The sequence below is a fragment of the Leguminivora glycinivorella genome, chromosome 7, assembly GCF_023078275.1.
Source record: "Leguminivora glycinivorella isolate SPB_JAAS2020 chromosome 7, LegGlyc_1.1, whole genome shotgun sequence".
Classification (NCBI taxonomy): Eukaryota; Metazoa; Arthropoda; class Insecta; order Lepidoptera; family Tortricidae; genus Leguminivora; species Leguminivora glycinivorella.
The window spans coordinates 3,290,121-3,305,268 of NC_062977.1; the positions used below are offsets into that span (position 1 = coordinate 3,290,121).

General features: G+C 37.2%; 1 protein-coding gene across 2 annotated transcripts in view; it reads right to left on the bottom strand.

Annotated features, from left to right (window-relative positions):
* The window catches only part of LOC125228175 (echinoderm microtubule-associated protein-like CG42247), a 56,751-nt gene that overhangs the window by 23,870 nt on the left and 17,733 nt on the right, over window positions 1-15,148 (bottom strand). The window lies entirely within an intron of this gene.

Below are 15,148 nucleotides of genomic sequence, written 5' to 3' on the forward strand. Positions count from 1 at the left end.
AAAACTTCGGACACTTTCCATACTTTGTATGGACACTTGTGTGGATGGAAACTTTCCATTTCATAAATTAAAATCCTTTATTTTTCTTGAAAGTTTCGTGAATTTTTCAAGAAATTTAAGATTTTTTGGAAAGTTTCCGCAACTTGCACTAGGTAAGGCAAAGTAAATATATTTTAAGTATGTTTACAGCTAATTGTTCAGAATTGAATTATATGACATAGAACTCAAAACTATATGCATATGCATATACAGCAGAATGAGATAACATTTCACCCGTTTTAGTGGGCTATCAAGTTTATAATCGCACTGTGTTTGTTGTCCGATTCTGGATCTTGACAAAAAGGAATGGTAGACTGTAAAAAAATTGAAGTAGAGTGCCACTTATTATTACAGAACGTGTTATTAAAACAACATGTGTAGGTTGTGTGCCTACTTTAAGGTTGGTTATTAAAATAATGATCTATTTAATTTTACTTCAGAACCGCTGAGGAATTTGAATTGTATCTAATACGTGGCATCGAAAGCGGCAACAAGTTTAAAAATAAAAGTTATGATTATGATGTGACGGGTTAATCTTCTAATATAAGTAGAATTGGAATTTTGCGCATTTTTCTACTGACAAAGCAGGTTTGCCAGAGTATTGAGAATCGTTCTGCAGAAAATCAAGTATTTTTATGTAGCTACCTGTTTCTTTTCATTTGCATATAAGACCTCAATAATATAATGCACTTTTACTCTGCTGCTACGTTTGTGGTTAACTACAGTTTCATTTAAACGAACTAGAATTTATTCGAGAATTCCTCGTCTTTACGAGGGAATGCTGCCCAGTTCCGACCCGATGTTTTTTCACGTATTATATGCGAAGCAATGCATTAACCTACTTTACATTATTGGGGGCGGCAGCCATTTTATTGTTTAACGGTCGTTGATATGCATAAGAATTTTAATTTGAATGTTAGAATTTCTTACTAATTTAGTCACGTATCTATATTTGAATTAGGTCATTTGTATTTTGACAATTAATATTTTTAAATGAAAATATAACTACAGAGATAACGCTCTCTTATAAAACAAGGGCCATTTGTGCGTATTTCGTTTATATTGGAATTTTACAAAAGAATGTTTTTATTTGAAAGATTATTTTAAAAATATCCTGTTGTTTTGTCGTTTGATTTAATCAAATATAAATATATATTTTTTAATTCTATTAATTAAATATCCATACTTGCTCACTAACCATAACACTGATCCTCAAGTCCTCCGCACTTTTCGCGTAATACCGTATCCTGATTCGCGATATCTTGCCGCGAGCACACCTCGGACAATGGCGATCAAATATATGAAAGAGGCGCGTTCCTACGCACACAGTCCAAGCTTGTGTAGGTGAACGCGTACCATGCCTGTATGAGTGGGATATGACAGGCCAACAACTTTATTATACTGTGCCGCGGGCGCGCTCCGTGCCGCCCAACACAACACTGTAAACACGCTTGTTTCGACCACCGAAAGTCCTTGGCAGGTGGACTGACCGTCTGTCAAGGACGGTGCGTGCCACCAGCGTGACCTTCGCGAATACTGATAAAGTAAGGTGTAACGATCTCGTGCGGTTCGCGAGTTTGGCGCGAAAACTGTTTCAAAAGTTAATTAACTTCGTTTTCAAAATTAATAGTAGTACTACATACACAAGAAGGCATTCTTTGATTAGAATTAGAATGCAATTCAATTTATCAATTGTATATTTTACGAAATATATGTTTTAAAAAGAGTTTTAGACTTTTATCATAACATTTTTCAGCGTTTTAGGACAATTCTTCGTTCGTACCTACTATTATTTGGCTTAAATATGTAATTGGTTTTATGTAGAAAATATTTTGGCAAGATTCCAAACATGTATATGTAATATTACAGTCAGGACTTCAATCATAAAAATAAATCTATCACGTAAGTTCATCTTTGTGTATTACAAAACCTTTATTTGGCCATTTCATTCGTGAATTCTGAAGTGAAGACAAACAAAAGAACTAGCATTTGGGAAAATATTATCTCTCATACCACATTAAGCTCAAATTTAACTGGTCACCGTTTTTCGGCCAGTCATCGTGTAAGCGAGGCCGTCTCAGAAAATTGCTGCATAGCAAGTGGACTGCGGTGAATTAATACGGCGAAAATGTTGGACATTTTCATGTGAAACCACATTGTCGCTTACCGTGGACGAAATTTGCTAATATTTTTATACTAATTACCTGCAGGGCTAGCACATGATTGGCGCTAGACGCTAGAGTATGTTGTCGCGAGATAGACTACCCCCTTGTCATTAATTAAATTAGAATAAGACGTCGCGGCATACTCACGCGCCAATAATGTGCTAAACCCTGCTGCCGGCTTAGCCGAAATGACAATCGTTGACGACGCTGATCGAAATGCAGGCTCTGCTGTCGCGCCAATACGGAAGAGCGAGAAGCTAGAGAACTATAGCTACGCGACATTTTTGTAAGCGTTTGTGCATTTGGCTACGTACCCTGTTAACACTAATTCTATCGAGTGTACTTGTGCTTAAAGCGGTAATGGCCCCTTTTGCTTGAGAACGGCACAAATGTTGGACATTTTGTCGTTTAGCGGGTAATTGGTATCGGGCGCATTTATTCGTTAGCGAGGTGATTTTGTAACGTTGAAACGTTGTGTGGATTTTTTTAAATATAATAGAAGGTTTTATAGCATGGAAACCGTGAAGTTACTGCTCGGACGCTTTAAATTAGGACATCCTTAAACAAGCGGCTAGACAGTCTATCAGCAAAAACACTAAATATATCTTAACGCGTCAACTTGTTACCATAGAAATGAAGATGTGGTCCGGTTTAATTGGCACTTAAGCTTCCACAGTCTATACGATGCTGACTGTGGAAGGTTCAAACACAAAATCCCTTGTGCCATCGTGATTCGCCTTAATCACTATTGGCAAAAACCTTAGCCATTACACTACCTATATACACCTACTTCAACGCTTCTTTACGTCCAAATATTTTTACATACATATTTCATTTAAATTCATTAGCGTAGAAACTCTAGGTCCATGGGGTCCCAGCGTGAACAAGTTGTTCACAGAAATCGCGAAGCGTCTGGTTGAGGTAACTGGTGACCGAAGAGCTGGCGACTTCCTCGCACAACGTATCAGCATTGCGATACAGCGAAGAAATGTCGCCAGTATCCTTGGTACAGTCGACTACAAAGAGATGTATCCACTTTTTCACCTTAATGCATTGTAATAAAATAAGGTAAAAAAGTGGATACATCTCTTTGTAGTATTGATGAGTAGGATATTGAATAAAAATAAAGAGCCAGGTCCTAACTGAATGGTACACTACTCACCTCACTCACGAATTTCACTGTAAGTAAATTTTCGTCGTGAATTTTATTACGTCCGGCGTCCTGCATGTTCAACGGAATTTTATAACGACGTGGTATTTTACGAAAATACACTACTGGACTGGTGAAAAACCGAGAAAAACCTTCGGCCATTTGTTCATTTCTTTTACCATTAACTCTTACCTACTTTCACACTCATTACCGTATGTACCCGACGCACTGGCCACTCCACACGCAAAAGTCTTGAATATTTATAAGAAAAACATTAGGTTACATAATTTTCCGTATAAATTACACATTAGACGTCCTTTTGTTCACGTTAATTACCAAGAAACTATACAAATACTAGTAAACTAGCGAGTAATAAATATGCAAACGAATGTGAATTTTATTCGGCTCACACAAAGTTGTAATATAAAGTTTGGCTTGTTCAGCCTTGAGAAATGAGCGGTTGTATGTGGTAAGTAACTGTCCGGAAGGATTAGGAGCTAGATAAGGCCGCGTCCTGTAAATACTGAACTTATTAACTTGCAAAAGTATGGGACAAAGGCGGTAAAGTTGGCTTGGGGTTAGAGTATGGTCACGGTCAAATATTGGTGTCGGTGTTATTAGGAAAACTTGTTATCGGGAAGCTTTCCTACTAGTATTAATATATACTTAAGTAGATACTAGATTTAACAGTTTTTATAAAGCAAACTCTAAAAGTGGGTTCACGAAACGGCGCGGCGAGAAAAAATATATCGAATGACGAAGTTCTGATATCACTGCTTCAGCAGTGTAGTAGTTCTGTGAGTTCTGTCTAAGTAGCCACACGTATCTAATTAGCTAAGTACTTAGTGTGCTACAATTGAGCCTAATGGTAAAGACATAAGAAATACATTACTAGAAGAAACTATAGACAGATATTGAAGAACGTCTTCCTCTTCGTTGATGACACGATTGGGTACAAAGTTTAGATAGGTATTTAGCAGCAGCGGCTGGTCCATACAAGCCGATTCCCACCGGCTTGCCTAAAATTGATTACTAGTAAAGTACCTAATGTTAAGGTAGGTTTCTTTATGCTCAGTGTTGCCTAGCAGAAATTTTCACCAGCCGCCACTGGACTATTTAGATGCAGAATCACCGGTGAAACTTAGGCTCATCGAGCATAGAGTCAGCTTCTACCCTACGGAATCTGCTTAGTCACTTTGATGTCCTTCTCTAGCGTGCATGTGTGTATGTGTGTGTGACAGAGAGAGACTTACAGGAGGCTCAGGCACGGAGACAGGGAGGGACACGACGACGAACGAGTCCTCGCTATCCAGCATGGAGTCAGCTGCCAGCCAACGGAACCTGCTTGAACACTGTCCTTCTCTAAAGTATGAGGTGTGAGAGAGACTTACAGGATGCTCAGGCACGGAGACGGGGAGGGACACGACAACGAACGAGTCCTCGCTATCTAGCATGGAGTCAGCTGCCAGCCAGCGGAATCTGCTTGGACACTGTCCTTCTCTAGAGTATGAGGTGTGAGAGAGACTCACAGGAGGCTCAGGCACGGAGACAGGGAGGGACACGACAACGAACGAGTCCTCGCTATCCAGCATGGAGTCAGCTGCCAGCCAACGGAATCTGCTTGGGCCCCACACTTTGATGCACTTTTAAGTCTTATACGTGTAATTGGTTCGACCTAAGATTTTGCGGTTTACGGTACGGCCATGTTCGCTAATATTAGGTATTTTTAGTATCATAAAACCATTAGGTATTTTTAGTATCATAAAACCATAGTACATATTCCAATGAGTCAAAATAGGACGAGGAATATCGGTTTTAATCAATATTTACCTACACAGAAACCTTACACAACTTAGGGCCACTTGCACCAACGAAAATGGAGGGTTAACCCACCATTTTATATGGAATTTGACAGACGATAGCCCACTAACCCTGAATTAAAAGTGGTTGGTGCAAGTGGGCTTTAAAGGTGTTAGGTGAGACAAACCCCTAAAAATTATTAACTTTTATTGAAACTCGTCATTAAAAATGTGTGTTCTTGAACTTTAGAGGTAAGTAGAAACCTGAAATCTAATTTTCTACCGGTACTTATATGTATGAGATTATTATAATGAGGAAAGCGAGCGCTCACTTCTCTGTCGTTAGTGGGCATTTTCAGAATTTGGGTCCAATTAGCGTAAGTCGTTAACAAAAATTAACTCGCTGTCAGTTTTGTGACGACAATTAAGCATAAAATATGTCTAAAAATTTACTTTTGTGACATTCTGGATGTAGATTATCGCTTGAAGTTTATGTAACTAACACAAAACACAATATTTTTATTGAAATTTCATGCTTAGTTATCGTCACAAAACTGACAGTGAGTTAATTTTTGGTAACAACTTACGCTAATTGGGGGGTCCCAAATTCTGAAAATGACCTAATAACAGAGGAGTGGAAAGAAATAAGTAATCAATGATAATCACCAAAAATTAAAATTTTTATTTTCTTTTAAGACCTATAACTAGAGTTGTAAAGACTTTTAACTAGAGTTCATTCCGCACTAAATGTCAGTCGCGTTCACAGTGCAGCCAAGTTCAAGTACCTGCCGGCACTATCTCGGCATGCGGACGCTTAGCATATGCCGGCGTGACGTACTTCCCCCGTCCCATGCATTAGCATATGCTTAAAGCATGACTGGGGAGTTTAATAGACAAGTCGCTTACTGACGTATTTGGCTGATGTTTAAGATCAAGTAGTGTAGTTGTTGAACGATGATCCGCCCAAAATGAAAAAAAAAAAAAATTGCAGTCAGTGTGAAATGAGGCGAAAAACAATAAATCTTGATATTTCACAGACGTTTGGTATTAGATTGTAGTTGTAGGTGAAATATAATAAAGGAAATGTGTACCTTACAATAAAGATACCTTTGCATCCAAAATTTAAGGGATAAGTAGATATGTAAAGCCAAATGAAAAATGTTACAAATGCAAAAATTGGCATTTTACATACTAGGCTATATTATTATACTTTACACAGGTACATCCTTTACAAGTCAATGTTTAAATACCGTATCCTGACCCAGATTTGGAACACATTGTGTACAATGTATCTTAGTAATACTGAATATTTTTTTATATATAAGTATACGATAGTGTAACTCACACATGAAAATTAAATAAAGGTAAGAAGTAAACTGGATGCTGATACGCAATAATGTGTGATCCCACATGAATTTTGCAATAAAATGTCAACTCTGAGTTGACATCTTATTGCGAAATGCATGTGGGATCACACATTATTGCGTATCAGCATTCAACTATGGAATTGCAAATATAGAGGTGTTTTAATCTTTCAATCTTCGTTCGTTTTAATCTCGCCGCGGGATTGACTTTCCGTCATTATGTCATAAATTTAATACCATTATGTGATCTAAATATGTCTCGGCGAGATACAGTCAGTAAAAATAACATTAGATTTTTAACCCCCGACGCAAAAACGACGGGGTGTTATAAGTTTGACGTGTCCGTCTGTCTGTCTGTTTGTTCGCTCCCGAATGGATGAACCGATTTTGATTTAGTTTTTTTTTGTTTGAAAGCTGAATTAGTCGGGAGTGTTCTTAGCCATGTTTCATGAAAATCGGTCCATTACGTAGTGGGTTTTTTCAAAATTTTAATTTTTTGGTTATGCTTTTTCTATTCTAATTCTAATTCTACCAAAAGACGTGGACAAGTGTGACCCAGCCTAAGTGTTACAATTGTCGTAAAACCCCGCATAGTAAAGAAAGTACTTGATTTCTAATTAATTGTAAGTAGGACGCGTTTCTTTGGCTGTCGGCAGTTACCATGCGATGTTGGCACGTATGTAATGTATATGATTAATTATTGCATATGTGACGGATGGTGAAGAGTTACGTGTGGGGTAAGTATGTTAATTACCTACTTTATGAACAAAGAACTGTGACTTCAACAAAGAGTCATAGTTCTAGGTCTTAATTAAATTCTTTGATTACGAACATAATTTAGGTCGGTAATAACCAGGGCCCGTAACTTTCATGCTGATGACATCAATTTGGCGTCACGGTGCACATAGAACGATTCAAATAGTTTTATTGTAATAATTAATCATTATTCAAAAAACTTCAAAAGTAAGCTATTCATACGTGGAATAATTAATTCTGACTTGATACGGGAAAAGAAAAGAAAATAATTTGTTTTTATAATTTATTGAAATATGGTAACAAAACTACAGTCACGGACAGTGAAAACGGGTCACTTTCCATACAATGTGACCAGTATTTACTGTCCGCGAGTGTATTCAATAAAATGTATGCTTAAAAATAAACGAAAAACTTTTCACGAATCAAGTAGATATTAATTATTTCACGTATGAATATATTAGTTTTGCAGGCATGACTAAAATGATTGAGGAATAATTATTAAATAAAACTCTTGAATCATTGTATATGCAGCGTGACGTCAAATTTATGTCATCGGCATGAAAGTTCCGGCCTTGGTAATAATTGTACGTATGTATGCTTGTATGTAATAAGTCTGTAAACAGTTAAGCGTGCGCTTTCAAACAACGTTTATTAAGATGTAATACCGACATGATACTGCCAAAACGTGTCAAAACGTTACTTTAAGTGTCACATTTTACTTCGCAAAAATGTTACTTCGAAGTCTCTAAAATGAGTTTTTGACGCAATAGTAGGTACTTGTAAATTCTGACCAGAAATATATGACTATTGTCAGGAGGGCGCTGTTATTCTGATGTATGGGGTGACAGTTCAGTTTAGTATGTAGAAAATAGTTCTAATGAAATTCCGCAACATGGTGCGTAGTCATATCGTCACTACTTTTAAAAAAACTTGTATCTTCGTCTGTCAATGAAAAGAAAATTGTAGTAAGTATGTATGGAATGCATATAGACTTACTGCGTTTTAACTTTGAGGAACAGCGTGAGATACGAGATTTTTTTAAAGTAGTGACGATATATTTCTGGTCAGGCTTTGTTCGCATGTATTTATACAGGTTGTTTTTATTACTAATTTACAGTAAATAATATTCTTCATAAATGTAGTTGTAGAACCCTCTTCGCTTTATGAACGAGTGCTACGACGGCGTAGCACGTAGCACTTAAACCGTAGACTTTATATTGGGCCATATAACTATGAAGTTACATGAACATGACAAAGTCGACTTTTCCGTATATTAAAGGGGTCAACTCATGTAAACGTTATTATATGTATTTGTACACTAAAGTAATATTTAAGTAAATACAATAAGGCCCACTTGCACCAACCACTTAACTCAGGGTTAGTGGGCTGTCATCTGTCAATTTCCATATAAAATGGTGGGATAACCCTCGGGTTAACCCTCCATTTTTGTTGTTGCAAGTGGCCCTAAGAAAAACAAAAATGAACGGTCAAAAATTTGTCGTAGTTACTCAAAAAACAAATGTTAGGATTTTTTTTCATCAAATGAGGTAATCCTATGACGTATGAACTTTTCAAAGAGAAAAGTGTATGGATTTTATACGATGTCAGCGGGAGACAAGCTTACGGTCCGGTAGCAAGTTGTTACCGTAGTCTACGGGCGCCTGAAATCCCAGAGGCTTTACACACGCGTTGCCAACCGTTCAAAAATATAAACACTTCTCTTTCGAATCACCATAATATATACTGAACAAATACAGTCTGTAAGTAATTATTAAGTATGCCCCTCTAGAAAAACTAGGCTAGCTTATTTCAAGCCGGGACGTCGACGGGAGGAAATTCCTCCGCATAGTGCGCTCGATTCAACAGGATTGTAAAACTGAATTGTGGCCTACATCGCAAATTTTCGTGTCCCTATTGGCCTTTAAAGAATCTAAACAGCACGTTTGAAGCGCAATTTTTCAATTACAGTAATTACGGTAATAGTAACCGTATGCTAATATGCCGTGACCGCTTTCCGATAAGTAAATAACCACGAATTAGCGAACATGGACGGACGAACCATAACCTTAAGAAAATATCACTTTTTAAACACACTAAGGATACCTATGCACTTGGGTTTTGAAATTAGGTTTGTTTACATTAACACGGGACGGAAAGGCACGTCTTTGGTCTCAGACACCAAAGCGGGTACTAGACCCCACTATTGCAACAAACAGCTGGCTCATTTGCAGCACTAGCAAAACAATAGTGTCCCGCGCCATCGTCAGCGCAACCGACGATACCACAACGAGCCAGTGTAGATTTTTTTCCTCAATGCACTAAGGTTTAGAAGGGCTTGATGCACAACTCCGCTTACGACGGTTGGATGTGGCAGACTACTCGAAATTTAATACGGCGGTGGAACCAGGGGTGGGCAAGGTCACTCTCGGTCCACGCAACCAAGCAACTCGACTTTGTACGCGATATGTATCGGTCTCAACGCACGGCCAATTATTACTGAGATTGCTTGGACACGCGACCCGATAACACCTAATTTGGGAATACGCTAAAAGCCCAAGGACCTTGGGCCAGTTAAATCCCATAAACGCTCCGGATTGGGCGTCAACGCGAAGCTTAATGAAACTGAATTATTTCTGGAAACTGTGTCAAGTTTGGCTCTTATAGTTGTAATTTACAACGTTTATTTGTTCGTAGATTAGTTTTGTGCTTATGGAATAGACGATTGCGTAAATAAATAGCGTGCCAACTTACCAGATCTGAGACGTCTGGCTCTGATAAGGAGTAATCACGTAAAGGGTCGTAACATTCAAAACCAATAAGTCTTAAATCTAACCTTAATCTAATTTAGTATTTAGGTGGAATGTTCTAAACGGTGACCTCATTAAGGCTTGGATGGTAATTATTAGGTTTCTAAGTACAAAATATTAAATTACCTATACTTACCTAAACACAATCCATTTTGATAGCGTTCAATTTTCAGCTTGACGACAACAATTCATTTATATAATAGTATTTTATGCAATAGGCGTTTAAAGGAGGTCAAAAAAGACGAGTGGCGTGGGTAACAATTTGAGGCGAAGCCGAAAATTGTTATTAAGACGCCACGAGTATTTTTTGACTCAGTTAAACACCGTTGCATACAATACTTTTTCTACGACCATGCACTTAGTTTTTCATTGTTTTTTTGAATAATTTTCGTGAAATTCACACTGTTTCCTGTATTTTGACGCAAAGGTTTGTACTGTCAGCTCAGCTGCCGCAGTATCGTTATAACAATGCGTTGCCATGGTTACAGAGCCAAACAATGCGTTTTCAGTTTTTTCGATACTGCGCGCATGCGCTGAAAGCCGTCGGACGCTGGCTTTGGGAATAGACTTTTATGTAGGGTTTTAAAGATGTATGTACGACCCTGTAAATGACGAATAACAGTTCGGGAGTAGAAAAATACTTTTAATCAATCAAAAAGTTATTTACTGCAAATAGCTTAATTTAGAACCATTTTTTTCTTATTAGCGAATTTATCTTCGTCCATTTACTGAAAACAATTTTAAAACTTTTCTCCCATGGGCATTTTCAGGGTCCCCCCAATTAGCGTAAGTCGTTAACAAAAATTAACTCGCTGTCAGTTTTGTGACGACAATTAAGCATAAAATATGTCTAAGAATTTACTTTTTTGACATTCTGGATGTAGATCATCGCTTAAAGTTTATGTAACTAACACAAACACAATATTTTTATTGAAATTTCATGCTTAGTTATCGTCACAAAACTGACAGCGATCAGAATCAGCTGATTCGATCCCGACGATAAAAAAAATTGTCCCAAATTTTCCATACAAAATTCGAGTTTCCAATACGTTACGCTTGCAGTAAGTTCATACTAAAATCGTGACGTAAAGGAAAAAAAAATAGGACACATTTTTTTATCATCGGGATCGAATCAGTTTGTGATTCTGAGAAGAATGAGCCCAAACACGTCCAGATCTGGTGAAACTCGATATTCGGGATTTAATTTGGAAAACGCCCACTTCCCCCTTGCTGCCGATTCTTTGTGCCACCGTCTTTTTCAAAACGTTATCTCAGTAAGCTTCAACTATTGGTCAATATGGAACGTATGTAAATCTAGAGCATCCTAGACACTTCACCATGAGTATAACCTAAATACAAATATTTAGCCCGGCCTCGGCAAGCCCGTACGCCTTTACATTTAAAACTAACGTTACAATCGGCAATTTGTTGCCTGACCTAAATCCCCAATTTCGACAGCCGCTGATGCAGTGTACACGTTTGAAAAATGCATGCTTTAAGGAATTTAACATATTGCAGTGTTGAAAGTTGGATAACATCTTTTGAAAGTGTATAGCTTCGGCAATCTATGAAACATCTGGAAGTATAAAGTTTTTGGCAGTGCTTTTTCAAAGAAAATATTCATAGTTCTGTGTAGTTTTATACCTATTTATTTATCGTATGGCAATTTAAACTACAGTACACTGTATATACATGATTAGCCAGCTTATAATCTAAATTTGCATTCCTCCAAGCCAAGTAGGCAATTGGCTGCGCTCGTTGTGTTTTTAAAATCTTCCACTGGGCCATGGTACTTTGTCAGTGGGCACTCGAGGACCTATTATATCTATTAAAATCATGGATGAAATTGTTTCCTAGGGATGGACAGAAAGGAATTTTCTGAGAGTACTACGCCATGCTGGGATTTATCGAGTTTTGCACTTCAACTTTTCGGTGTTGTCATGCATCAACAGCTATGAGTGTCAAAACCAAAGGAATTGTAATTCGCGAAATGCAGCCCAAGCTGTGTTAAACATGTACTAAATAATACAAATATTTAATTACCGTGAAAAATAATAATGTACAAAAAATGTTATTTTTTCTTCTTTATTCTTAGTTTGTTTTGAATAAGCTGTATAATAATGTATTTAAAATTACAAAAACGAAAACATACTTTGCATGAAAAAACAGACAGACAGACGGACAGAGCGTCGCCATAAGGGTTCCTTTTGTACCTTTTTGGTACGGAACCTTAAAACTATTTTCCCGTTTTACATGGCAAGCTAGGATGCATTTGCATTTGAGATTATTACATCTAACCGACGTCATGTTCAGAACAAAAACGTAGTAACTATTTTACAAAACAACTCAATATAAAACCTTATCCCTTTGTAACAGGGCTTTTAAAAGATCAGTTAGTTCTGTCGAATGGCAAGATTGGCAAGGGACTTTTACATATGCATTTTTCTTGAAGGAAAAAAGTCTTAGCGTGCTTGTGGCCCTAGAAATATGTCATAAATCTAGGTATTACAAGCCGTTTGCACTTATAATGTTACTCCGCACGAATGCTATGGAAATAGGCAATGCAACACTTAACTAAAAGTACCTACAACAATCTGTATATCCAAGACCGAGAGTTAAATGTTTAAAAATACTGAAAAAATAATGTCATGAAAATAAGTTAACAAAATATACTTATAACAATCTTTCGTTAATACTGTTTTCTTTGGGCTAGGGTATAAAATTGTCACTGTTGTGAAATAGGCCACAGAGTGGCAAATGCCATATTTATTCATTTAAATGCTTAAATGTATCACTGCGATGGGATATCAAATTATCTGTGACAGTCACTATTTTTAAACAAACTTCATTTTGACACTAATGTGATCGTATTTAAATCGACTATTTGATCTGTATAAAAGGTCGAATCGGGCCGTGTGCCGTGTGGTACTATCGCGCACAAAACTAACAGACACTAGATAGTATAAGTACTATGTAAAGTAGAGGAATAGTCAGAAATGAGTTATTTAATTCCAATATGACATGCATCTCTATACATACATACATACATACAATCACGCCTGTGTCCCATGAAGGGGTAGGCAGAGCACATGAAACTACTCAGGTTTCAGTGCTACTCTTGGCAAATAAGGGGTTGAAAGAAAACGAAACTGTGACATTGCAGTGACAGGTTGCCAGCCTCTCGCCTGCGCCACAATTTAACCCATATCCCACAGTCGCCTTCTACGACACCCACGGGAAGAAAGGGGGTGGTGAAATTCATACATGTCATTTTATTCATAATTTCTGGGGTATTGGGGTGCGTAAAATTGTGGCGTAGGCGAGAGGCTGGCAACCTGTCACTGCAATGTCACAGTTTCGTTTTCTTTCGACCCCTTATTTGCCAAGAGTGGCACTGAAGCTTTAGTAGTTTCATGTGTTCTGCCTACCCCTTTATGGGATACAGGCGTGATTGTATGTATGTATGTAGGGTATAAAATTAAAAAGATAAACGTTGATGAAAGAGACGCCAATCGAAACTTCAATAATTCACATATACACGTCTTAAAACCCTCGCAACGCTCAAGATTCCACTTCTCGAATCACTCGCTAGACTCGCGGTTCAACAGTCGAATCTTTCGCTTGCTCGGGTAGTATCAATTTTAAGCTGTCTGGTAGATTTTACCTATAAATGATGATTTTGAATCATAAATCCATACTAATATTATAAATGGGACACACACTGTTTGTTTGTCCGTCTTTCATGGCCAAACGGAGCGACGAATTGACGTCATTTTTTAAGTGGAGATAGTTGAAGGGATGGAGAGTGACATAGTGACATAGGCTATGTTTTGTTTCTTTCTAACGCGTCCGAAGCCGCGGGCAAAACTAGTATTAAATAAATCAATGGATTTGATTTAGTTTGATGTTTTACAGTCAATACTTTGTTCGTGTTGGTGTGGTGAAAAATTTTGTGTTTCACTCGGTGGCAAAGTTTGTTTAGGAATCTCGGACTTAACGGAACGACAATTTTGCCCCCTTGTAAAACAAATAACTATACCTAGTTTCAAGAGACGATGCCACTTCCAACAGCTCACAAAACTTTCAACGCGCTATGTATTCAGACTTAACGCCAAGTTCATAGGTTCTGAATAAATGAATACAAATCGGCCCAGTGATTGCGGCAGTCGTTAAGGGCTTCGTTATGGTTCATTTTATAAATTGTGTACGCGACCCCTATGGCGATACGACTGCGTCGATAATTGTTTGTCAGAGATCTTAACTACTTGAAATAAAAGCATTTCAAATAGAAATACAAAATACCTATTTTGTATTTGGTATTTTGAATACTTTTATCGAAAACTATTTTGTATTTTATTTGAAATACTTTTTAGTACAAGTATTTTGCATTTTCTACCACTTCAAAATACAAAATGCTTTTTGTCACTTTTTGACGTAAGATAGATGGTACCGAGCGCGTATTCTATTTTTTTTGTCTGCCTAAGTTATGTAGGTGACCGGGACAACACGTTCGGAAGCGCTTAATTTAATGTTTTACAAAAACACACTTATTTTCAGTGCTGCCAACATAGTGGTTCCTATAATAATTAAGGTTGCAAAGCACCCTGACCGTGAACATCGATAAATCGGGGACAATCCATATCGATTTGTATACCTTAATAATACCTTATACAGCTGTAATTTATGCTTAATTAATATTAAGTACCCAGTATTATTTTAGGATTTTTTTTTCATATTTCATACATGCAATGTAACTCTTTCATTCGATTAGGTAAAAGACATGGAGACATTGGAGACAGTCCATTTTGGCTTCACTTTTTATCGTGTTAATTTTATAGATCCAGGAAGGAGCCAGGTTTCTGGGCTTTCTGGTGATTCTGTGTTTTAAACACATCTTTAAAATAAAAGCTTTACCTTATGTCAAAAAAGTATTTTATTCGAAGAAAGGTATTTTGAAAATACCTATTTTGCATTTTGTATTTCAAATACCTTTTTGTAAAACTATTTTGTATTTTTATTTGAATTAGCTGAGACTGTCCAATTGTCACGAATACCTAGATTGTAAGTT